This window comes from Natator depressus, chromosome 22 (assembly GCF_965152275.1).
Source record: "Natator depressus isolate rNatDep1 chromosome 22, rNatDep2.hap1, whole genome shotgun sequence".
Classification (NCBI taxonomy): domain Eukaryota; kingdom Metazoa; phylum Chordata; order Testudines; family Cheloniidae; genus Natator; species Natator depressus.
The window spans coordinates 17215743-17241964 of record NC_134255.1 but is presented as its reverse complement, the minus strand read 5'-3'; the positions used below and the strand labels follow the sequence as shown (position 1 = coordinate 17241964).

Sequence of the window (26222 nt, the reverse complement as noted above, 5' to 3'; positions counted from 1 at the left end):
GTATTTCTGCATTATTATTCTTATCTTCATTTAATAATCAGCACATGGGGTGCACTAGTGCAAGTGAGTGGAGAGTTCTGATTCTGTAGCATTTTACACCCATTTTCCTGCACTTTGCACAGAGCAGGTGAGAACCACACTATGGGGTATAAGCTGCAAGGTGGTAAGTGAGTGAGAGTCACCAGATAGTCTAAAGTGGTGGGATACGGTGTAAGCCAAACAAATTTAGATGCCCTCTAGGCCTATTAGACTCCTTAGACTGACCACATTTAGAAGATTAAAGATTAAAAGGTAATTATGCTTTGAAAAGCAACTCCGAAATAATGCCTTTTTTTACGGACTATGGATCAAATGTGCTCAGTTTGCAAGTAAAAATAATTCTTTTCTAATAGCCAGTGCCCCTGGAAGAGGAGAGTTGGACTGGGCTCTTTTGGGCATCATCACTCGTAATAAAGACCCTGTACTGAAAATCAGTGCACCAGTCTGATAGTGCTGTGCAAGCCAGAATAGAATCCAGCTCACTTACCGGCAATTAGCAGTGGAAGGAAGGTTAGGAAGAGGGGTGTATGAGGCATGTTGACACTTACTTTCCTTAGAATACTTTTGAGAAAAATTGCAAAAATGTCTCTGCCTACTAAGATCTGTATTTGATTGTATCCCACTAGCCTTTGTATGTCGCTTTTATTTTTAGATAGCAATTCTCTTCAGACAAGGGACGGGGTCTTGATATGCATTTGCCCAGTGCCTAGCACAGTGGGCTCCCTATCTTGACCAAGGCCTCTGGCCATTATGATGTTAATAAGAATAAGAGGCTCTTCCTGGCTGATAAGTCATTACTACTTTCATCTTCTATGTGTAAAGACTCATTTACTTTACGTTTGTACAGCACCTGCCATGAGGGGATACCACCCTGGTTGAAACCTCTAGACACTAGCACAGTATCAGAGTGTTAAATATGAATGAAGCCAGCAGCTCTGATTTGGAAGACCACAGGGAGCAGCACTGTTGAGTAACAAGGTTACATTTTCAGTGTCACTTCTCTGGACCATAACTATGCTTGAATCAGGATTATAGAAATAGTCAAGAGACCAGCCAGAATCAGAACTCAGGAGTCCTGCCCCCACTCTGAATAGGAAAATTACACAAGAGGCTGTATCCATCAGCCAGGTAGCCTGAGACTCCATGCACAGTGGAAACGGAAACCACTCAAAAGGCAGTCAGAAAACTAGTACTGAGCTGGTTCCACCTGACCCTAGGCGAGGCCAATGTACAAGTTAACTCTCAGAAGTCACAGCAAGCAACTCAAATCATAAATCCTGCCAGGAATTAGACCAAGTGGCTTTTTCATTCCCTCCCCCGTGGTGAAGGACACCTCCATCCCTGGTCTGGCATTGGTTTGGAAGCGATAGAGATGGGAGAGAGATTTAGCAACCACCATGCAGAACAGGCTGGCTCGAAGTGAAGCAAGCTCCCAGGTTAAAAACAGAGCTGGGATCGAGCTGAGGGAGGTGGATGTTTGCTGCTGAAAAGTCAGAGGAGAGAGAGAGAGGGAGCGAGCATGTTCAGGGAGGAATGGGCAGTTCAGGGAGAACTCCCGTAAATGTCACCATCGCTGCTCAGCAGGGGAAAGCCTGGGAAAGTTGGGAGAGGTTCTGGGGTGGAGAAGCCCCATGCTGCTGGCCCCAGGCTTTGCTGGTGGTGCAGTGATCGGCTGCTTGGTACTGATTTTGGAGGGGGCTGTTGCCATACCATGATCCACTCTTCATGCGCCCAGGCAGTAATTCACAGCCTCATAAAACAAATTAAAGATCAAACTTGTCACACCAGGGTGGCAGTTTGCAGAGCAGATTTAAGGGTGGGGTGAAATCAGATTCAGAAACGAGGAGTCAGACACAGCACGAGGGAGGGACAGAGTGAAATTACAGCAAACAGAGGACAAACAGTCCCTCAGACTATTAGGAGAGTGCTTGTTTTTTATGGGAGGCTCAACGCTGACTGAATCCTCTGTAAACCAAGTACAGAGAGGTTTCAGAGTAACAGCCGTGTTAGTCTGTATTCGCAAAAAGAAAATGAGTACTTGTGGCACCTTAGAGACTAACCAATTTATTTGAGCATAAGCTTTCGTGAGCTACAGCTCACTTCATCCAATGTGTAGAGAGTCTTTCCTTCTCTGGCCACCTGCCCCTGTGGGTGAGCAGATACAGATGGGAATGGATTTCATTTACACAACTTCTTGTGACGTTATTTGGACCCCATTTTAAAATTTGCCAAGCGCTTGCAGCTCCCCTGGACTTCAGCAGAAGTGATTGGAGCTCAGCACCTCTGAAAGTCAGACCAACATATCATACATTGCACCCTAAAACAAAGTCACCCAAAATGACTGGTTACTTTTGAACCACTTGGTCTGTCTGTCAGCAGCCACTCTTGAAAACATGGACAAAATTGCATCTCTCAATGTCTCGCTCTCCTTTTGTCCTCATGCATGTCATATTTGCATGCTGGCTATAACTCCAAGGACATTAATTGGCCAGCTGAAGAAGTTCCAGCTACAGATGAAAAGCTATAAATAAGTATTTTGATATTAAACATCTTTATTAGAAAACATCAATGTTTTATTGGCACGGCTGCTGCCTTCTGGCCATTTGTTTTCCTCCTGGCTCAGCTGTGTGCATTCCCCTCTCCCTCAATCAAGTCAAAAGTCATGTGAAACTACATGGAAGGGCTTTTTCTGCCACTTTCTTTCATTTATTTACTAAATAAAAATAGAACCATAGAAATTTAGGACTGGAAGGGACCTTGATGGGTCATCTAGTCCAGTCCACCCTGTGCTGGGGCAGAATTAAGTATTGTCTAGACCATCCCTGATGACTGTCAAACATGTTCTAAAAACCTCCAGTGATGGAGGATTCCACAACCTCCCTAGCTAATTTGTTGCTGTGCTTAAACTGCCCTGACAGTTAGGGAGTTTTTCCTAATGTCCAACCTAAACCTCCCTTAGTGCAATTTCAGCCCCATTGCTGCTTGTCCTGTTTCTAGTGGATAAGGAGAAGTTTATCCTCCTCCTCTGTATAATTACAAAATAGTAGCTCTTGTGCAAACAGAAGGGGAAGGCTCCTCCTAGGAGGTTTAAAATAGCTTCCAAAAAAACAAATTGCCCCATCTCTGTGAGTGAGTGCTGGGAGCTTGGCAGACAGAGCTTATGGGGAGAAAAGACGAAGGGCATATGTGTTAGTGTGCTCAATGGCAGCTGGTCAGTCACACCCAGAGCCTGGAGAAAGGTCAGTGCTGTGCATGGCCATCTTCCATTTCAGAGACAGATGCATTCCGTAGGGTGTGCAGCCGGCAACAAACATGGGGCTGTAAGGTATAATACAGACAGGGACCCAAACCGATGCCCTGGGTCCCCCACACCCAAAAGTTGAGGAAGTTTGAATCAGAGCTTTGTGGCTCAGGCCCATCTCTGCAGCTACAGAAAGCAAAGGGGAGTCTTATGAATGAGCAGTAAATAGCAAATGCCTGTTCACAATGCACAGATGAGCAGGGGTGACTTGGGCACACTTAACAAATGTGCACTCTTAGACTACCTCTACCAGATGTGCTGGGGTGTGATTCCAGCTTGGGTGCATATCCCCAAGTTAGTGGTCACCCAGCTAGTGAGAGTATACATAGCAGAGCCAGCAATAGTATCCAGGTTTTCTGAATCCCAATCTAGAGTCCTATGCACTAGGCCACACTGCCTCTTTTGGACAAACTTCCCCAAAATAAGTCACCATTAATCCAGAGGGACCCATCCTATGCAAAAAAGGGAGAATTTGGGTTCTGTGATTCATTTAATCCTTGGTCTCTCTTCTGAGACTGACAAAGCTGCAAATTGTGATGGTGCTTTTTCAGATGTGATGTAAGCATTAGTTTATGAGGAACTGCTCATTACACTCAGGATACTGAATACTTGTGATTTATGAGAGCAGAGCTGAGCCTCTGTAGCTCTTCCTGCTACTGGACTGTAGGTGTAATCAAATCACCTGCAGCACACATTCGTAGATTTGCCCCTCATTTGCAGCTCATTTTGAGGGCACACAAGTGTCTGCAAACAATATTCCTGCAAACAAAGGCAGAGATGCTGCAGTCTGTATGCAGCCAGACTCCCCTTAGGGCCAGATCTCTGAGAAAGGGCTACATAAGTAGCCCAGAATCCGGTGAGAGCACATCTGCCCCGACTCATATTTTTTTCTGGAGATTAGCCTGAATGGTCCAGTTCTTGTTCCACACGTGAGCTTTGCAGCTATGCTGCTCGTCGTGAGCATGCACCGACTGCGCTAACGCAGCGGGTTTATAAACTGGTCTGTTAAGATTTGCCACGCTGGAGGAAACCAGTTCAGACTGAGGAGGAGGAGGCAGGAAACAGACAGAAAAGAGAAACAGTTCACAGCACACCAAGTTAAATTTGAGAGGGCTCCCCCCTCCTCTTATTTGGTCAGTTCAAATTATTTTCCTGCAGCTTGAGATCCTAGACGGTATCCCGCCCACACCCTTAACACTTTGCTGGTCTCCTTTCCATCCTGTCAAGTCCAACCCACCCCTTCTAAAGAGAAAAGAAAAGGAGTATTTGTGGCACCTTAGAGACTAACCAATTTATTTGAGCATCGTCTCTAAGGTGCCACAAGTACTCCTTTTCTTTTTGCAAATACAGACTAACACGGCTGTTACTCTGAAACCTTGTAAAGAGACAGGATACAGAGACCAGAGTGGGGGCGGGGGGAGGAAAGAGAACAGATGAATTGACAGGGCAGCAGGGGGTCACCTTATTCAACACCCTTCTCTCCCATCAGTTCATCACATTCACCCCTTGGGACAGAAGTGCCAACCAGCCTGACCTTCAGCAAGATGTGGGGGGAGGGAGGTGCCTGCAGCAGCTGGGTCCTATGAGAGGCGCCCTCCCTCCCACTTACTATAGCAGCAGGGAGAAACCTGAATGAGACTGAGCCTTTGCCCAGATGCTTCAGGAAACTGGACACAAACCACCTGCTGGACTAAACCACCTTAACAATTTTGTTGAGAACACAACATAAACCCAGCAGTTCAACCCACTAAAATATTTATCCAGGATCTAAAAAATAAACTGATGGTCTCCCCCCCCCGAGATGCACACCCCCCCTTTTTTTGTATGTGTGGCTTCAGAAGCCAGATGCTTTTTATTCCTCCTTGTCCATGGTCATTCCTTTCAGATTTTTGTCTCTGCAACAGAAATTTTGTCCCTGCAACAGAGGCCTCTGCACTTTTCCTTCTCCCCACCCCCGTCACTAATGCTCTTCACTTTAAAATGCTAATAAGCTCCAGTAGTAAAAGGCTTAGAAGTGGTTCTAGAGCGTTTGATCTTTGGCCTGTGATCTGCTTTCATCTTTCAACTTTCAAATGTTACTTTAGATTTACTTAACCTAGTAACATGCTTGGTATTCATAGGCTTGCACATTTTGTATGTTGTGCACCAAGTCTCCCCAAATTCTAACGAGGCAGGGGAAAGTTAAACTTGTGGCCATTGACTTTTCTGGGTGTATCCATTTATTTATTTTTAACAGCAGCCAGGTTAGAAAAGGGGAGGGTGGAGAGACCCATGCTCAGAACCATCATTGCGAGTGCTCTGCCCCCTGGCTTGCTAGACAAGATTTAAATATCCTACCTCTTCCCCTGATGGTGCAGAAATGTTGAATTACTACTTAAGATTTCTTGCTACAGGAGTTGTGCCAGAACATTTGCCATGTTCATTTCCACAGAACTATGAGCGAGGACTATGGATAGAATCACTCATTGAGACCCCGCTGGTAGGGTTCAATTATTTGCAATATGCTGTAGCCTACAAAAGGAGGTTTTTTGCCCCTTGTACTCAGGTGCTTCCAGGAGGTGCAGTCTGGCTTTTCCAGGATAATCAGGGCTATACTTCCCCCAAGTCAGAAAAGAGATGCAGAGGGTGTGGGAATAGCCCTCAAACCAATAATCTCCAGCTGGGATGACCTCACATGGGGGTATCAAAGGTAGGAAGAGAAGACATGCCTCCTTCCCCTATTGTAATTACACTTGTGCAGAAAATGACTTTGAAAACCACCGCTGGTTCAAAAGCTGCTCAGGACTGCCTGGTCTTCAGTTACTGTTGGATGCCTGAGCAGTGGCACAGATGTAATAGCCTTCCTGATGCCATTATAACTTAGCCTGCCAGCCTTTGCCAAGAGGCCAAGGAAGCAAGAACACTAGACAAGTTTCAGACATTAGTGACTATAATAAATCAGAGCAGGAATTATTGGATACTTTGCTAATGGATGCCCCCTCCCACTCATTGCATCCCTGCTCAGGTCACATTGCAGGCACAAAGACTGCACCCCCAAGGGAAAAGCAAAGGAGGGCTTTGCTGCATTATGGTCTCCACTGGAAAACGTACCCATGGAAGGCTAGTGCAGTGAGTGAGAGCTCCTGTTGGCATCCGAAGGGGAGCAAGGCTAGTCACCAAGCTGTTTGCTGCAGGATGGCCTGCTGCTTGTGGTGCTGGATGATACTCATGAAGTTGGGAGAAGCCTACTCAGAATTAAGAGACAGGCAGACATTGCTGTGTACCTCATGCCGATTGCTCCAGCCACGGAAAATCAACTGCAAACAGGGATATACTCCAAAGACAAGGCCACTTTTCTTTCAGTGCTTCTGGAGACATCCAGCATTGCCAGCTCTCAACACAGGATGTTTTCCACAAAGCCCCAGCTTGTGCCCATAAGGGATTACACATGAAGCTTTTTAATTTTACAAAAGCTTTCGTTTTACAAAACAGGATGTTTGTCAGCTTTGGTGTATGTTTGTACAGCACCTAGCCCAATAGGGTCCTGATCAATGAGTGTGGCACCTACACACTATAGAAATACAGGGAATAAGAATAATAGTCCTCATGCTTGCAGAGAAAAGCTTGAAATTGTGACCCTGAAGCTCAAACTAGAAGGCAAAGAAAGAATCCAGTTTTTTTAAACCCTCAGTATTTTTGAAGATTTGTTCTGGCAGTAATGGGCATCCCACAAGGATGCAGCTGCTTTCATGGATTTCCTTGCAGGACTGGTACAGAGTCTGGGGGAGAAGGGACCAGAGCACAAAACCATGGGGTTTAGGTGTTGATTGCAATCCAACAGTTGTAGTTTTGGCACTAATGCATTTTGCAAGGTCTCTCCCTATCTGCAGGTCAGCTGCCTTTTTGGGAGGCAGACCCAGTGCTGCACCGGTTAATCGTCATAGGGTTTAAGGCCAGAGAATTCCACCCAGCACTGAGGCCCATGTTGTTGCAGAGAGAGCACGGTGTAAGTCTAGCTCAGGGAGCTGTTTACTGTTGTTTTGTTGTTTTTACTTCATGTAAATCAAAAACCACTGAGGAAAATGCCTTGCTCCATGCACACAGGGGTGTGTGCACAAAACATAACAGGAGTGAAAGGGGAGAGAGGCAGGGACATGAAGGAGAGAGGGGAACCGGACTCGAAGTGGAGGAGAGGGAAAGGGAAGCAGGTGGGAGACCGTTGAAGGCTGTCCAAAAGAGCGTATGTAAATGCATGCAAGCAGTAATAGGCTCACTGTAAGTGAACCCTGTGCTCCTCCTGGGAGCTGACATTTTCCCTAGTTTGAACCACATCTGCGCCTCACTGAGCTTCAAGAAAGGTGAATGATGTGCCACTGGCTGCAAGGCTGAGTTTCTGCAGTGCGTTGTATGAGGAGCAGAAAAGCCCATTGCTGTCAGATCGCATGCACACACAATACACATCTGCCTACATACCTACAGCTAAACACACATGCACACACTGTTCTCCCCATACACACACCCCCTAGTACTGCTGCAGGGGGAGGGAACATTTCTATATGGGCTAGAGTGATCAGGGAGACTTTTTAGCTTCTCCCTAGAGGACCCCAAACCTAGGCCACTCCTGTCCCAAGTAGAAACGTGCTGTTTAATACTTAAACCCAAATGGCCCAGACAAAGCTGCTTTTCTTTTTTATTCTTTTAATTAAACACCAATTAAGAAGGGAGAGAGGCACTAACCACTTAAACCCACACTACACCCAGGTTGTTTAGTTGGAGCTGTTATGGGCTAATTAGATCCTTAAGTGATCATTTGAAATTCCATATCAAACAATTCATAATCTAGAGCAAAAGGAGAAAAAAACACAACAAAAACTAGACTGTAACAAGAGGAAGGTTCCCCTGCCTGTCTTTGTGTCTGTGCTATTTATAAAACGCCAGACATCGATTGTACTATCTAGGCACAAAAGAGAGTTACAAACATAAGCAAAAGAGGCCTCTGCACTTGCTTTTCCTCTAATGTTTATATGCATCCAAAAATCCATCTGGAGATTCCCCTCCCCATTGGGGTAGGGGTATATTTCACTCCTGCTCCCAGCTTTAAATTGCTTCCAGATGACTCAATTATTTTACACATCTGCATGGTAACATGCACAGCATCTCCGCTCTGCAGGGGACAGACCTTGGGCAGCTGTCTGGCAGCTGGAATGTTAGAACCAAAGATCCTGGGTTCTGCCTCCCTGCTGCTTATTAGCTGTGTGAACTGATACTGCCTGGACGCTTGTCCTGACTCTGCAGCTCATCTGAGCCTAGGAATACAGTTCTTTTGTGTGGCTCAGAGGTTCTCTACTACATCTACACATTAACCTGCTCTATACATAGGAGACAGAGCTGGGAAGAAAGTTGTATTTTGTAGAGCTGGTAAAACAAATAAACAAAACTTTCCTCTCCTACACAGAATTCTGAACATTTTGTTCATTTGAAGCTTCTTATTCAAATGTTTGGATTTTTCATGAGAGATTTCTAAGTTAAGTGAAAAACATTTGTTTCATGTCCGTTCAAAACAGGAAATGTTTCAGATTTAATTCAAAAACTGAAATTTTCCATTTCATTTTGGAATTTCCTGTTGAAAGATAAAATGCAAATACATATATAATATAGTAATGCTCCCCCAATGGTTTCCCTGGGGGGGGAAAAAAAAGTTTGATAACAGTTTTTTAGGTGGGCATTTTTTCAGTGAAAACATTTCAACCAAGCTCTAGTATTCTGTGAAAGGCAGAAACAAGATAATGCGCATTTTTGTGAAATTACCTGCAGCACCTTAAGTGTCAGGGTTTTTTCTTAGTTAGAGCAGGACTCCTGGGTTCAATTCTTGGTTCTGTTCCTCACTCAGCTATGTTGCTTTGGGCGAGTCACTTCACCATAGGATGTCTTAGCTGGATCTTTTGTAAAACAGAGAAAATGATATTCACCAACATGGCAAAGGACTGTGTGGGTTTTAATAATTTAACTCAGTGTGCTCCTGGCCCATGACTAGGACATCTAGGTACTATGAAAAGGCATACTTGTGGCACCTTAGAGACTAGCTCTAATACATTTGTTAGTCTAAGGTGCCACAAGTACTCCTGTTCTTTTTTACAGATACAGACTAACACGGCAGCTACTCTGAAATGTAGGTACTATGGTAACGCAAATAAGGATGATATAATGCATGATGAAGTGTTCTGAGATCCTTGGCTGGAGGTCAGTGCCATACGTATCACAACTGCAGTGATGTGACCTCACTGAGTATGACTGGGGAAACTGTAAACCCTGTATTGGTTAAGCTGACTGGCAGCGTATTTCCCTGGAAATGCCCTTCTCTTTTAAAGCCAGGACTTTGCTAGCAGTGGTGCTGTAATACACTAAGGCATTGGGGATGGAGATGGGGTTCTTCATTTTGGGGCAAGAATAAATCTCCTGGGTTTCTATGGGCAGGTGCTCTGAGTTAGCCATTTTGGAGCTGAGCAATACCAGTGTTTTTCCCTGTTGGCCAATCTCTCAGTAGACTGAGATGGTCCTACAGTAAATTCAGGCCATTTCAACTCCCTATTCAGTCAGACTTCGCTCCCCCATCCCTCGCTCCCCCACAGGAAGCAACAGCCGTGTGACTGGAGTGGCACAAGGTGTTAGAGTACATGAAGTTCCTTCCTGGGGCAAGGATGGCCCTGGCCATTTTCTGGGACCATTTCAAGCCCATCAAAACTTCATTTATGTTCTCCCTCAAATCACATCTACCATGGGAAAGTGCTGCCCTCCAGCTGAACTCTGAGACTGCACCTCCACAGGGCCTCTCTCCTGTCACAGCCCAGAGGCCAAGGTAGCTTGGCCACAGGAGCAGGCTTACAACGTTATCTATCAGAACCTGAACGCTCAGGTTTGTGTGCCTTGTCCCCTGTGCTGCAGGAGAGCAGTGTCTAGAGAACAATACGTTAATTAGCAGTGGCTGTTCAGCTCTCCCCTGATCAATTCAACCAGTGCCTCTGATGCCTTAACATTTGACAGGCTATTCTATTCCCCCTCTGCAAGATTGATTAATTATCAGTGTCTACCTCTGTGTGGCATGCAAAGGAGGGAGAGGGAGGAAGTGTGTTGTGGGCGAAGGAGATCAATCTGAAGGGGATTGCCATGCTGTAGCAGATGGACTGGTTTACTGGGAGCTGACTGTGATGGTGGGGGTGTTCTCTCCTTTTAACTAGCAGAATCTGTCAGGTCTCCTGCCTGGGAGAAAAGGGAAGATGGGTCAGTTTGCCTGAGATAATACACTGTGACCCTAACCAAAGGAGGCCAGTGGCCCGAAGCCTGTTTTTCGGTCACCGGCGCAACTGTACAGCTGCAAGCCACAAGCACAGGCAAATGTCATGACACTTGTACAGAGAACAAACCTGATGCCTCTTAACCCAATGGACTGGGACCCTAGCGCAGCTCCAGATTCATGAGCCTCATTACAGGTGCCAGCCGCTGCAGAGGGACACAGAGCCGCCATGTTCGTTGTGCCGTACACCGTGAAAGAAAGGCCTGGTTTGCACCCTCACAGCTTGTGCCAACAGCTGTGGAGATGGGGACTAGCTGCAAGTATAAGCAAGGCCTAAGAGCAGACTCTGCTTTGACACTGCTTTTTCAGCAGTAAATCTCAAAGCACTTTACTGAGATGGGCCCCTTGGCCAACCCTAACTGGAGCGCAAAGATGGGAAGTGATTTGCTCAAGGTCACACATCAGGTCAGTGGCACAGCTGAGCCTAGGACCTGAGTCCAGACTCTCAGCCCACGCTCAAGCCAGCAGAGTGGCAGCATCTCTTTAGCAAGCAAGATCTATTGGGGAAAGGCTGTAGGTGGCATGAAATCATTAGTCAGCATTGACGACGCTTGTGATTATCACAAGTCTAACAAAAGCCCCAGATTGAGAGAGACCAGCTCCAGGCATTATAGAATCATAGAAGGTTACGGTTGGAAGGGACCTCAAGAGGTCATCTAGTCCAACCCCCTGCTCAAAGCAGGACCAATCCCCAATTTTGGCCCCAGATCCCTAAATGTCCCCCTCAAGGATTGAACTCACAACCCTGGGTTTAGCAGGCCACTGAGTGCTCAAACCACTGAGCTACCATGCTATCCTGTCAGTTTCAGCTGTCATTTAAAGTAAAAAGTAAGTTTCTAACCCTTCTGGATGTGGGGGGAAAAAACTCAAACACAAAAGCTCAGGAACCAAAAGGCAAATCACAAACCCCACATTGTAGTAAAAAAAACCCAAACAAACGTGACTTTTATAGGTGAGATTGGCAATACTGGCACTGGAAGATGGATTACCAAACCTTAACAATACCAGTTGGGGGGACTGGAGGACAACAGGCAGCTCTGATTGCTGGGATACAAATTTTGGATCACGTTCCACGGGCAGCCAGGCTGGTCTCCTTCGCATCAGGATGTTTCAGGGAAGAAAAACCTCCCCTTTTTGTAACCACAGAAAATCCCTTCACCCCTCAGCTTCACAGCCCCCAGCCTGGCTGCAGAAAAACCACCTGGGGCATCCAGTCAAAGCCTACCCTGATATGCCTAACCTTGCCCCTTCTGAGCTGCCAAGGTCCCAGCAACCCCATGACCATGAGGACAGGGCTGTAAGTGCCAGGAGTCTGATCAGTATGCAGAGTCTTTATTAGTATTGGCTTGAGTATTGATGAGAAAACATTGTTTCAAACTTCAGACCTCATTTGCCTGCTAGGAAACAGCAAAGCAAGTGAGAGACTCTGAAAGGAGTCAATGCTCTGAGGCACATTTAGAATTCCAAAACACTTGAAAGTGGGGCTGTGGTCCGGGGAAGTCTGTTCTCAGTGCAGGTTTGTTTTTGCTGGAATTAGCTGATGCTTATTTTAAGCTCCTGTGGCTCACTGTCATCTCCAAGTCAACCTCAGTTCCCTCCCCCTCCTCTTCCATGAGGAAGCCACAATTCTGCCTCTGTTGCAGAGTGCATCAGATGGGCAGGACAGGCATAGCTCCGCTACGTAATGCGGACAAGATTAAATGCCGACAAGATTACCAGCTGATTGCTGGAGCAACGTTGCTTTCTTTAGTTGCATTTCAACTAAAACCAGGGCAGATGGTGGAGGAAAGCTTTGGAAAGTTGTTGCTAATTTCTAGTGAAGGACAAACCTGACAGGGAGCCGCGGTTCACTATGGCTAAACCTGCAAAAGTTTGGCTTCTCCCCCCCACCCTTAAAAAAAAAAAAAGCTTATCTGAATCCTTAGGCCACATAGGCAGCAGTCTGTTTCCGGGCTGCTCGTCATATGCCAGCACGTAGAGACCCTGTGCGGTGACACTGGGCAGCACAGGCTGCATTCGTCAGTCTGGGAGCTCCAGAGCCAGACAAAACTGCAGGGTCTGTCTGTGTCAAACACCCTTGCTCAGGAATCCTCTTTGTATTGACTGCAACCAAGTCCTGGCACTGCTCTGCTGCCAGGGACCTTTACATCTTGTCTGTGCCGCTTTTCCTTCTCTTCCACCTTCATCATCCCTCCTCCCAAAACCACCAACCCTGCCCCGCTTCTCCCTTCTTGGCCTGTTCTGCCTCCTCCAGACTGAGGGACAATGGGAATATATTGGTGCTTGAACTTTCTTCCCAGTACAACACAGGGATGGATATTTGGTGGCCCAAGTGACAGGATTTTGGCACGCCTCATTCCAAGCGTCCACACCACTGGGATGGATATTTGGTGGCCCAAGTGACAGGATTTTGGCACGCCTCATTCCAAGCGTCCACACCACTGGCAGCCTTGTTGGCTGCTCTCAGTAGAGAGGCCAAAAATTAAGTGGACCACTGAGAATGAATTAGTAGAGGAGATGCTTCCAAGTGAGCAGCTGGACCCACCGGCAGGCAGCAGGGTGTGTGAAAAGCCAACACAGTTCATCCTCCCATGTGGTACCTGTTCTATGGATAAAAGACACCAATCCTCTGGGTTGTTATCCTGGCACCTTTTACCAGCATAAAATTCACTTAAAATAACACAGGTGGCTCATCTGACATGTTCAGCATCCTCTGTGATCTACAAGGGAACTTCTGCCAGGCCTGGCGCAAGATGGAAGGAACAGGTCGTTCTGCCGGGGGGAGAGGGGGGCTCAAATTGAATCTGGAGCCAGTAGCTGAATGCATAGCTCACCCATTTCTCCCCCCCCCCCCAGCCCTAGACACCTGCAGTGAAACAAGCTGCCAGTTCCCAGGATGAGATACTGATGTTTCAAGTTCCATTGTTCACTCTATCAGCAGTGATTTAAGGCTTCGTCAGATGCGCCCCTCAATTAAAAGGTAGCCAGACAGCAGCAGGCACCAGGAACACAGAATATTAATTCCGGATGCTCCTGGGAGACACAGTCAAAATGAGAAATGCCACCGTGAGGGAAATCCATTTCAAAGGGCAGCTCAAGAGGAGGAGAGAGATGTTTTTGCCAGAGTCTTTTACGCTTTGTTTCAGAATAATTCCCCTCCGTCCTCAGCCCTTCAGCTGAGTGGGGACTTGATGCATGTGTTCGCATGTTCTTCCACCACTGTAGTAAATCTATTTCTTTGAGATGCTGTACCTAGGTTCGCAGAAGAATTTTTCCATCAACCTAGCACGGTCTACACTGGGCTTAGTCTCTTGGGGGCGTGAATTTTTCATACCCCATGGTGATGTCGTTAGGTCGACCCCCACTTCCTAGTGTGGACCAGCCCTCGGACACGAATCTTCTAAACAAGAGAATCCTCTTCACTCTTTCCCAGGGCATGACTTGACAGTACATATTTGCTTCAGAGCTGGGTAGAAAATGGTTTTCCCATCCCATGAACATTTTTGAGATCAGTTTCTCTCATTTTTAATCAGGACAAAGTCTAAATCTCAAATTTTCAAAAATCTGAAAAATTGGTTTGGGTCAATCAACGCATTTCATTTCAACTGGCCTTAACTTGTTTGCCATCATTTGGTTAATTTTAGAAAATTTTGACCTGGAAAAATCAATTTTTTTGTTTTGATTATGTTGAAACAAAATGTTTACAATTTTTAAAAACTTTTCAAAAAGTTGAGTCAAATTTTGTCAAAACCAACGCTTTCCTACAAAATTCTCATTTTGATGGATCAATATTTTACCAAAAAAGGTTTTGGTGAAAAACTCCCAACCAGCTCTAATTAGCGTCTCTGGGCTCCAGTGCTCAGATCTAGTTTAGGATTCAGGTTCAAAGCAAAAATCTGAACTTAATTTTTCTCTTGCATTTGTCAACACCAAACTGCAGCAATCTCACAGCCAAACATGTCTCCACCATTTTGAATTGTGGAAATCTTAAAAGGCTAGCTCTTCTCATGAGACTTCCACTACCTTGGCCTCAAATTCTGAGAGAACAAATTCTCAGTTAGGCCTTCTCTGATTTTTAAACCAGTATGAAACTCGGTTCGGATGGATTTTGCTCTGGGAATTCAGATCCAACTCCCATCACACATGCTGAGATCCAAAAGGGTTAGGGTAGAAGTTTTGTCCCCTTCCTAGTATATAATATAAATAACCATAGAACCACTGCAAATTCACACTACCTGCTAAGAGAGCCATTGCAATTTGCCAAATTGGGTCCCGATTCAAAGCCCACCAAAGTCAGTGGGACACTTTCCATTGTCCTTCAATGAGTTTCTGGCTCAAGTCACTTGTGAATTGGTGAGCAAGTATAACAGTAAAACTCAGCATTGCTGCTTCCTCTGATATTGTTCATTAACTTAAGCAAGAGCAGTTGACTTGTAAGTGATGATACTTTATCATACACTAGTGAGCGTTCTATCACAGCCCCTACTATGAAATCAGAGCTGAGAAGAGGGCTGAGAGCAGGGATGGGTGTCTTTGGGGAGTATAACTGGGCTTGTGGATCAGTGATATGTGAATTAGCAAGGCTCTAATGCATGTCCCCAGAGATGGGAATAGCTCCCTGGCTGTACCTGCAAAGTGGAGAATTGACCCTGTCCCCTTTTGGGTAACCCTAATAATGAATTACACATGAAAATCTGAAACAGGGGGTCTGTAGTGCAACAAATTCAACCAAAATTCACTCGAGAGACTAGGGGTGACTGCTGCTGCCAAGCTTGCTGCGTAAAGTGCTATGGACTTCTCCTGCAAAGCCTCCCCTGGAGGGGGTATTGGGGCAGTGCAAAGCATCGCTATGGTGTTCCTATCTTGATATGAAAGACTCTTCCTGTGCTATTGAGATAACATACCCATAATTTTTCATCTAACCTGCTTTCATTTTTATTATATATTTCTAAGGCACCCACCCTCTAATCCCATGATGTCTGGATGCCAAGAACACTTAGATTCCTAGTCAGCTGTGTGCAGATCTATTCCTGATGAAACATTTCCCATGAGTGTGTGAAATTATCGAGGTCATCTTTCTGAGTACTCTGGAAAGAATTAGTTTAGGATGAAAAATATTTAGTAAACCGATGCTGAGGGTCTTGTTTCTGGTCATCTTTGGTTATGGGTGCTTCATTGCCTTGTGTCCTTGTGGCCTGGTTACTGTCTTGACGACTGTGCTGATAGATAGCTGGCCCTGATGCAGCCAGCACTCTGGTCTAAGCTTGTCGATTTAGTTATTGGAGGGGAATTTCTCTGATCTCAAGTCACAACTCAAAGTTTTGTGTTGGAGGCTAAATTCAGAACACTGACAACACTGGTTGGCACCTCGTTCAGTTTCTTCTGCTTCATGGAAGGAGTTAAGCATCCAGGATTAGGGTTGAAAGAAAAATTTATTCAGATGAGATTCAGTGCTGGGTAAAAGCACATGCTGACATTTTTCTTCCCTCTTTATTTTGCAAGCAACCTAGAAGGTGCATATCTTCTGGCCTGGACTCTTGCTTTCTTGGTTTCTCTTCTAATTCTTTAAGTTCGATTTCTAGGGAGCCAATCTTTGCTTGGAGATGGGCCTGAGCACTGCTGAAATCAGCTATCATCTTCTGGATTTCCTTACAATGCTCTTGTTTCAAGATGCCCAGTTCTTTGTGGTGCTTGACTTTGAGGTAGTCTTCCAGTAGCCTGTGTTTCTTCTTGTCCCAAAGCAGTGTAGACTCTTGCTTCTGCAAGTCCATCTCTGGACTGAGCAGCTCCATTGTGTCCTTTAGAAGCGAATTCTTTCTTGAGCCCAGCAATCTCATTCTGACATTTCTCCAGTTCCTCATTTAGAAATTTAATCTGGTTTTGGTTACTTCCTTCCTGTTGCTTCTTCAGTGCTCTCACATTCTTCAGTTCCGTCTGGGGTTCTTCCATTTGTTTTTTGTGACCGGTGCAGGATGCGTATTTCTCAGACAGCTCCATCCTCAGTTTCACACCCAGCTCCGGACTGCTCCAGCCCCAGCTCCACCACTCTGTCTCTTCTGCTCTGCCTCCAGCTCCCTGGGCTGCTGTTCTGGCCCCTCTGGCTCTGGTTGCTGCAGCTCTGCTCCCAGGACAGGTCTGCTCTGCAGGCTGCTTCTGGGACTCTGCTCCCCGCACTGACCTGCTTCCTGGGCTGCTTTTCTGGCCCCTCTGGCTCTGGTTGCTGCAGCTCTGCTCCCAGGGCAAGTCCGCTCTCTCTGGCTTTGGGGCTGCAGCTCTGCTCCCCAGCTCAGCTCGGGCCCCTGCTTTCACCTTTGAGCTGCATGTATAGCCCTGGAGCCGACAGTTACCCAGGTAAAGGCCTCCTCCTCTCTCTGGCATGTGTGATCAGGTAATTCAAGGTTTGTATCGTGATGCATACACACAAGGGGGGCAAATTAGGAATGGGCAACCTTAATTCTGGCATTTCCTAACTTCTGCGTGCTTGACTTTGAAACCCAAATGCTCTTAAGATGGGGGAAGGTTTTTGGACACGCTACGTATTTATATGGCCCCAGCAGTGTATTTTATCCAGCAGATCCAACTCTGTTTTCTCATCTCCTACGGGAAGGCCTCTTTCTATACTGTCTATTCCTTCCTATTCTTGTTGGAAATTTCCGTACATTTAACAAAGCAGCTTATTTCTCCCTGCAACGGGATGTACGTGGGGCTCCCGACTCAGCTGAGCTAGAGGGAGCAGCTGCTCCCGCCATGCTCCTCCACTTGCATCTAGTCTCCGCACAGTCTGGAGCCTGGAAATGTCAACTCCTCCTTCAGCCAAAGGCTCTGGGACCACACCGCGCCAGCATCATTACCATAAAGTTAATAAAAATAAGCCCTCGATGATGATGATGATAAACCCAAAATTAAATGTGGTGCCAGGGGAGTAAAACAGAATGGATCCAGAGCCCTTCTTAAAAACTCTCATTCCCTCCTGTCTCCTTCAGATGGGCAGGAGGGGGAGGGGAGGGAAGGGAATTAGCATCTTAAACATTAGGAAAGGATTTTAACATAAAAAGAGAAGCTATCAGAGTGCAGTAGGAACAGACAGACCTCTCTTGTGGTGTTCAACTCAGCCTTCTACTGGAGACACCGCTTGGGTCTTTAAAGAGACACTCCTGAGCTGCTTACTGCCTGCACATCCCAGGTACTGTCCATCCAGGTAGGCTGCACCTGTTTGTGCCTCTGAATTGCCAAAAGTACAGTACCAGGTACCACTGGATCTTTCTTCTATCTAAGCATTTATATCACACTTACTATTGTGGGGTGACTGCCCTGAACACCCTAAAAGCAGATACCTGGACCCTGTGCATTACACTAGAGTGCCTTGCCACGTTGTGTGGCACATCAGTATTGAACTGAATCCTGATGCTCTGTCTCCCTGCACTGTGCTGCCGCAAATCAGTATTAGCGGCATCACCATGCAGCATCTCCTTGCACTATGCTGGTTCATTTCAGTTTTGTCTCCATCAGAGCGCAGCATGCACTTGCAGCAGGTCGCACCACATTGTTAGTGAAACCTGCAGGGCACCAGGCTCTCCCCTGGCACTGTGCTGCAGGTCTCTAGAACGGAAGGATATCCCCATGCACTCTCCCCCCCAGCATACTACAGCAGAAAGGGCACTTACGAGAGATTGAAAGTTTCTAACCTGTCATTTGTGCCTCAGCGTTTTGCAGGGTTCTGAACTGACACAGCTGGGCTTCATTAGCCAGCAGCTTCAGAACTCCGACTGCTGATCTGTTCTTGAAGCTTTGAAGCAAGCAGCCAGTGCTCAGTGATGGACTGAATGCTCCAAACCTGGGCCAGCTCCCACCAGACATCCCTGAAGTCTCTCACAGCCTCTCTTTGGGACACTGTTCTCTCCTGATGCCCCTTGCAGTGAAAACACCCCACTGACCCCTGCAGAAGGGATGTGCCCATGCTTCGGAGATGGGGGGGGGGCACCTGCCTCTGAGTTTGGCAATATTGCTAGGTCTGTGTTTAGTGGAGACTGCTAAGAAAGCAAACCAGGGGATTCTCCATTTCAGTTTGGTTTTTCTTCAAGAAAGAGTAAATTCCCTTCATGTCTGCACAAATGGGGCCTACAGGTTTAACTGCTGACTGGGACAAGCTCCAGGGATGTCAGCCACAGGCTGAGAATACTTTTTTCCTTTCATGTTGTATCAAGAGACTTGGAATCCCATGAAGGAATAACTGTTGCCCCTTTGTGAACTAGTGTCAGGTGTTTAATATCCTCTCAGGAGGCATGTAGCCACCTTAAAGTAGAACAAATGTGGTACTTTCCCCTAAACTATAAGCTGCCAGTACAACTAAAGGATGCTTTCCCAGCTCCTGAGCAGACAAAGTTCAGAGCCTTGGAGTGAGTTAGTTCCTTGCTAGGAGTGAAATAAGTGGACACAGACTCCAGAGATTCTTTCCTGCTATAATAAGTAATGTTATGATAGCGTGCATATCCCCATAAGGATCAGGGCCCCAAGGTGGTAGGTGCTGTCCAAACACATAGTAAGAGTGTAGGATTAATCCTGTGGTGAGTTTAGCAGCTACCAGATTCTGGCCTTTCTGGTCACTCTTTCCATCAAAACCAGTTGGCACAGGTGTCTGTCAAAATTACAGACCGAGTTGGGTGCTGAAGTTCTCAATTTTGGACAGTTGTGTCCCTCCCCATCTACAGCTGTTTTACAACACAACCTTTTTTTGGATTCAGTAACCCTTTGGGGATATTTTTTCCTAAGGCCGTGTCTACACTGGTAATTCACCAAATGAAGCTAAATCCATATCATCCTCTTGCAAAATGATTTAAGTGTGCCTACATATAGGCTTCCAGTGGTTTAACTGAAATCCAGTATTGGACCAATTTAGTGAAACTGGTGCTGGTTTTGCATGCAGACCAGCTCTTAAAAACAAGAAGCAAAATTCTGGCTCCATTGAATTCAATGGGACCTGTGCCATTTACTTCAGTCAGGCCAGGATTTCATCCAAGATCTTCAGAAAGTTAAAATCAGTACAGCTCCATTTAGGTCAACAGGATCTGGCCTAAGAAATGTAATATTAGCTAATTGGTTAATTAGTTATCTGTTGCTAATGAACAGAAACTTCACAGGCATCTATTGTCAACATTGGTGATCAACCTAATGCTGTGCTATGTGGACCTACAATACAGCTGCAAACAATTTATCTGCCAAGTTCCAAGGCAGATCAGAAGTTCCCCCAGGTGACAGCGATAAGGAAGGCAGGCTCCAAACTCAAGCTCGCTCTTGGAATTCAACAGCTCTTTGGCCCTACTGAGTCTCCTCCTGGCCGAGAGCTAAATAACTTTTGGTCTCCAGTTGTCGGCAGCCCTTTAGATTTCAGATCAATCCTTTCTGAAACTCGGAGCTGTAGCTAAAATGCTTTTGGAGTAACAGGATTTTTCACAGCCTACACAGCGGAGGCTAAAGTTGCTCATCACCTGCTGTTGTAATCTGCACCGCTAAGCCTCCAGCTCTATACAGAAAGCTTAACTTTGCTTTGCCTATTTGCGTTCTCTATTCCCTTGCATCCGGCAGCCATGTTTCAGGGAGGAAACGCTAATCTTTTTTCCCCCTGACTCCAGACAAAGGCATTTCAAATGAGACAAATTGCTGATTAAATTATTGGCTTTGAGCCTCATCTAGGAAGAGTCCAATTAAAGAAGAGTCCCTGTTAAAGGGAAGACACACATTTTCTGTGACTCTCACTGAGCACTGTCAAGAAAGAAACACTCTTCTTTGCTAGGGGACTATTTGTCTCAAGCCAAGAAACTGACTTGGTGGTCTCCAGTCTGTCCCAGCTAACTTGTTTGCTTCTCATCCTCAACACAAGGCTAAACGTGTGTTTTTTGGGAGTGGGGTTAAGGCCCTGAACTGGGACTCTGAATATCTGGGTTCAGTTCCCTGTTCTGCTCATTATTATTTATTTATTACTATTTTGTTTCCATTGCAGTAATAACGGAGATTGGAGACCCATTGGGCTAGGTGCTGTATGAACACATAGTTGGAGACAGTCTCTGCCCCAAAAAGCTTGCAATCTAAATAGAGTGCAGGGGGAGAGGAGGCACAGTGAGGGGAGGGGAATTGCACATGGTTACAGAGCAGGTCATTTGCTGAGCCCAATATGGTATCTAGGTCTTCGGAATCTGAGTGTCCTAGCCACTAGACCACACTGCGTCCTTCTCAGATTCCCTGAGTGATATGGGGGTAAGTCATTTTACCTCTCAGTGCCTCAATTCCCCATTGGCACAATGTGGACAATAGGCCTGCTTGGTTTTTTATGGGGCAGGGACTGTTTTAGTATGTTTTTGTACAGCACTCAGCACAATAAGGCCCTGATCTTGTTTGGGGGCTCTAAATAATTAAAAAATAAACCTGTTCAAACAAGAAGAGGACAAGTCCTATTCAACCATTGGAACAGAAGGTTTCAAGTAGCCCAATCCATTCTGCACATTCAGCTTTCCTTCAGGAGCTTCCATGGCCAATGCAAGGGAAGCGTTAGGGGTAACTGGAGTGATCTTTGATTAGTTGCATAGTGTAAATGCTATGATAGCAAAGCAACTCCCACGTTTCTTCATAAACCCAGTTCTCAGGCTGACTGTGTAGCAGTTCATGCATCTTTCCATGAATTTGCCTCATGTAAGCCTGGGCAGATTGATGGTTCTGCTCAGGGGTGTCAATCCCAAACTTGTCCTTGGTTTCAATTTTTTTTTAAAATCTATATTAAACCAGTGATCCCCAGTAAATCTCTGGGGCTGCAAACCAACACTGGAAACAAGGTTTGTGTGAATGTCCCGACAGCTTGAATCACCACAGACTGATCCCACTGAATAAAAGCCTGCTGCCAATGTATGTCCTCAGGGCTCACCCCCCAAAGTTCTGAGGGAAACTCCTGCTAACTGATATCCCTATGGACAGATGCGCAAAAGTTTGATCTGAACTCCCCAAAGTCTGATTGCTAGATGTTTGCACAAGCCCCTGGCAAACTGGGATCTGTATTGATATTCCCTGTGGGTTTGCACAAAATCCCTGTCCCTTGCCTGGCTCTGCTCCTGATCCTCTCCAGTGCATCATTAACAGACTCAAAAAAAGAGACTCTCTAGGGCCTGATTCTTCTCTGCTGTGTCTCTGCAACCCACTTGGAGTCCGTGGAATTGCACCTGCATAAATCTAGTGCAACATGGTGGAAAAGCAGGTTCTCTATCATCTGTACACTGCCAGCTGTTTGGGGCAGGTATTGTGATGCTCTCCACCTTTGGAAAACACCCGGCCCTACAATCTAAACAACCAACAATCATTGGATCAAATTCACCTCTGGTGCAACTCCATTGATTTTTCTCCCTGCAAAGCTGTAGATCAAGTCCATCCTCCTGCAATGAAGTTGCTTCAGGGATGAATTTGACCCAGGGCATTCAGACTAGGTAAGCATCCAGGCTGAAGATGCTGGGATAGTGGAGGACTCCGACTTCATTAGATTCTATTATAAAAGGATGATATACTATCTTCACAGATAAACACAACACTTAATGCAGAGGTTTGCTGGGTAGGGAAACTGGCGCGTTCTAGATGTTAGGTTTGTAGCTTTACAAAAGTACTTTCTTATGGAACCCCAAACAACCACGACTGAATTAATATGAATGGGTGTTTCTTTTAATAAAGACTTCAGCACAAGCATTTCATAAAAATGCAAATCTCAGTTGAGATTTATAATTAGTAAGGATATGTGTGGAGCTAACAAATTATCAGCAAAACCAAGCTCTCCACAGATAATTGCATAGATCTGAGCTCAGTGTCCCATCAGATCCTCTGAGCCTTACAGATGCCCAGCCACTTGGAAGGAGTGCCAGGTAGCATGAGTTCAGTGTCTCAGAGCTTTACTCACTATGTAACAAGAGGCAAGACTGGATGGACCACTGGACTTTCCAGCAAGGCAATCCTTCTGTGCCTGCATTTTTCTTTTCATTTGTAATATGGTAGCATCTAGGAGCCCTAAAAGGGCTCAGGACCCCATGACACCAGGCACCACACACAGATCTAGCAGAAAGACTGTCCCTGACCCAAAGACTTTACAATTTAGTATAGCATAAGCCGTCAGAATTCATTCAGAGTAGCCACACTTTCCATTCAAGGGCTATTGAATGTCACAGCATTTCTGCCACTGCCTTGGAAATTAAGTCCTGGCATTGGAATACACCCCCCCCTCCCCCCTTCATAGCCTTGCCAGGTCAAACAGAGAACAAGGAGCTCTTGAAATTGCATAGAAGCCCCTCAAGTTTTAAGTGCAGGAACGTAAGAATAAGAGGGGCAGGCAGACCTCAGCTATGGCTACTGGTTCTCCAGACAGCCCTCAATACAGCATACTGAAAAACACCCCTTCTTCCCTTTCACCCAGCCTGGGCCATTACTCCCGAAGGAGACCCTGGTGCAATATTAGCTCCCTGATCACTGTCACCCACTGGGAGCTGAGTGGTTATTCATTACTAGCATTGCTTTCAGGTCCTTGGACTCATCTCTCCTAGGCCATGTCTGTATGTCCACAGCAGTGCATTGGTGCCAGTACAGCTGTGCCCTTGCAGCACGTGTGGTGAAGACACACTCTGGTGATGGGTGAAAACTCTCCTGTCAGCATAAGGAAACCCCCTCTGTGAGCAGCTTAAGCTATGTGGGCAGGAGAAGCTCTCCTGCTGACAGAGCACCGTGCACACAAGCACTTATGTCGGTGTAATTTATGGCGCTTGTGGGGTGGAATATTCACACCCCTGTGCAACATGAGTTTCACTGACATAGGCTGTAGTGCAGACATAGCCTTAGACTGCAAAGTGTCACAAATACAGTGGAACAGTCCTTTGTACAAGGGGATCTAGTGGCAAACTCTCACAGGGTGCTCCACTCACCGCTGGTCTGGCGCCTGCTCTTGGTCGCTCTGGGGATTAGCTCTTGAGGTAGATCCCCCTTCCACAGTTTGCACACTGTTACACTCTCTCTCAGGGCTGCAGCTCCTTGCTCACTCCAGGACCCTCAGCATCTCCTTTGTGACTTAACCCTCTGGGGTACTCCACTCTGCTCAGCATTCCCCCTTCTGAGGTACAGTCCCTCAGCAGTCCTCCTATTCACTGCCTCAGTTCCTTGGTGGCTAGTAAGGGAACTCAGGCCTCCTCTGTCCTCCAGGTTCCAGTCCAGGGACCCTCAGTGCCACAGTTCTGGGCTTCCTCTCTCTGCCCCTTCCCCAGACTGCTTCCTACACTGTGGTTCCCCTTCTCCCTCTGGGTGTGCCAGTCGCAAGAACCCTCCACCCAAGGGGTGACTGCAGACTCTCCCTAGGGCCCCCAAACACTCCTCCCTCTTCCTAGGGAGTGACTGCTACACGCATTCCTGCAGCCTGTCCCAGTAGCTTGTCTGTAGCCTGATACCTGGCTTTATAGACTTGGCCTGTTCCTGCACAGGTGAGCCTCTCTCTAATTAGCTGCCTCCAGCCTAAAGCTCCCCTGTTTGCAGCCTAATTAGTTGATTGGGCCCACCTGGCCCAATTCAGCTCTTGCAGGGCCAATGTGCATAAACTCAAGGGGAAGAAAAGAAATAACAGCTACCAGGGAGACAAAGTTCTATTTGCTGGCACCTTAGAGTCCAACTGGACATCTGACCTGAACTAGTCAATTGGAAATATTACATTTTCTGAGTTTCTGATGCTGCCAGCCTTTTACTCCACAAATTAAGATGAAAGGTAAGAAAGGCTGGAAGAATTGGGCCCTAAATTGCCATTTAGACCACCAAGATTTATCCAAATCCGCTCTGCAATACAGCTGCTTTAGCATCACTCAAGAAATAGGAAATAGAATGCATCTCTTTGGGTATTTCTACCTTGTTCTTCTTCTGGGTATCCGAGTGCTTTACAAATCAGACATCACATTAAAAAAGATGAGGTAGTGAGGTTCATGGCCACTTGAATCCCTGGTGGAAGACAGCCCAGCAATTGTGGGTCAGTTGCTGAGAAAGTTGAGTCCACTGCATTCACATGTCTCACTCACACAATTGTCATTCAAAAGTTTCCAGCCTTAGGATGGTGGAGAAATTTTGGAAAATCTGCACACTAAAAGCTCAAAACCAGGCAGGAAATTAAAAAAAAATTAACTTATGAAAATCTCCTTATTTCTAAGAAAATCTCAAAGTTTTGGGGGTCTGATGTGATTTTGAGTGCTTGGGGGTTGGTTATCTTGAAATCTGATAAGAGGTTTTGAAAATTTCAGCCCAAATGTATAAAGTGATACTTCTGTGCCAATGTTTCCATCTCTAAAACATCCAGTGATGGGGAAGTTTTTACATTCCTCCTATTAGAACAGGCTAGACAAACACATGCCAGGGACAGTCTAGGTTTCCTTGGTCCTGTCTCAGCACCAGGGGATGGACTAGATGACCTCTCAAGGTCCCTTCTAGCCTGACATTTCTGTGATTCTATGTGGAGTCCTATGCCCAACAGGTGCTGACATATTACAGTGATGAGCATGGTATAAAAACCTCTAGAGAATAGAACAGAACAGAGGATGTCACACACCATCCATATGGGAAGACAGGGACCATGGCAGAGCTGTCCTGCCCTGTGTTCTGCAGCAGAGAGACATTCAGAGGAATGAGAGAAATGAGCTAATTTAAATGGTATTTGAATCCCCACTGCGGGTCTCTTGCAGAAATGGAATTTGAATGGAGCAGCTGAGTGCAAGGTCGAGAGCTGAGAGCAGCCCAGGAGCTGCTCTCCTCTGGCAGAGTTATTTAAAATTTAAACCCACAAATTAAACAATTCTTTTTTATGATAAGAGTCCATGTTCCGAGTCCCTGAACACCACTTCGCTCCGCGCAGCGATGCTGAGAAGCCCAACGCTGGCTGAAAAACCACTGTTCACAAACGGCTTACGGATTTCAAGAGCAGGTCTGTTCATTCCCAACCAGCCCACATAGCCTCTCAAATCCCCTTTCTGTGCCGAAGCTGCTAGGCCGTGGCACTTGCTACTCCCACAGGACAGTGTTCTGCAAGGCCTTGGAGGAGGGAAAGGGCCTGAATCTCTTCTCATTTATGCCAGTTTTACAAGGGGGTAACTCCACTGACTTAATGCTGCAGTTGAGTTCCATTTTGTGTTTGTAGATTCATATTTAAAGCTGTGATTCAGAGCAAAACTCAGGAGAGGAGGTGGGAGGAAAATGAGCCCTGATATTTTTATGCAGGAATTTCTTGTCACCAAATGTAACCTATATTTTTGTTGACTCCTTAAGTGCTTGTTCCTCTCCCATGCCCACCTGCTGCCCAGATGTAATTTGGTTAAATGGAAGCGGGAGCGTGAAAGGATAGATTCTAACCCATGTGTCTAACCATGGGCAAGAGTAAATGACAAGAACAAGAAATGGAAGTGTTTCACATCAGATAAAATAGCAATCAGACCATATACAATTTGATGATGCAAAGAAAGATTTCTTTCCCAATGCAAAGCAGAGTTGCACTGTTAGTGTGAGGTCATTAGC

The 26222-nt window shown here is 46.1% G+C and overlaps 2 long non-coding RNA genes across 2 annotated transcripts in view; one reads left to right on the top strand and one right to left on the bottom strand.

Annotated features, from left to right (window-relative positions):
• Positions 1-26222, bottom strand: part of LOC141975943 (uncharacterized) — a 204099-nt gene that overhangs the window by 86097 nt on the left and 91780 nt on the right. Inside the window, exon 4 of the long non-coding RNA XR_012636031.1 lies at positions 9128-9258. This is a non-coding gene — a long non-coding RNA (uncharacterized LOC141975943). The remainder of the gene's footprint in view (positions 1-9127; positions 9259-26222) is intronic.
• Positions 1-26222, top strand: part of LOC141975942 (uncharacterized) — a 300224-nt gene that overhangs the window by 199637 nt on the left and 74365 nt on the right. The gene's annotated exons all lie outside the window — the stretch shown is intronic.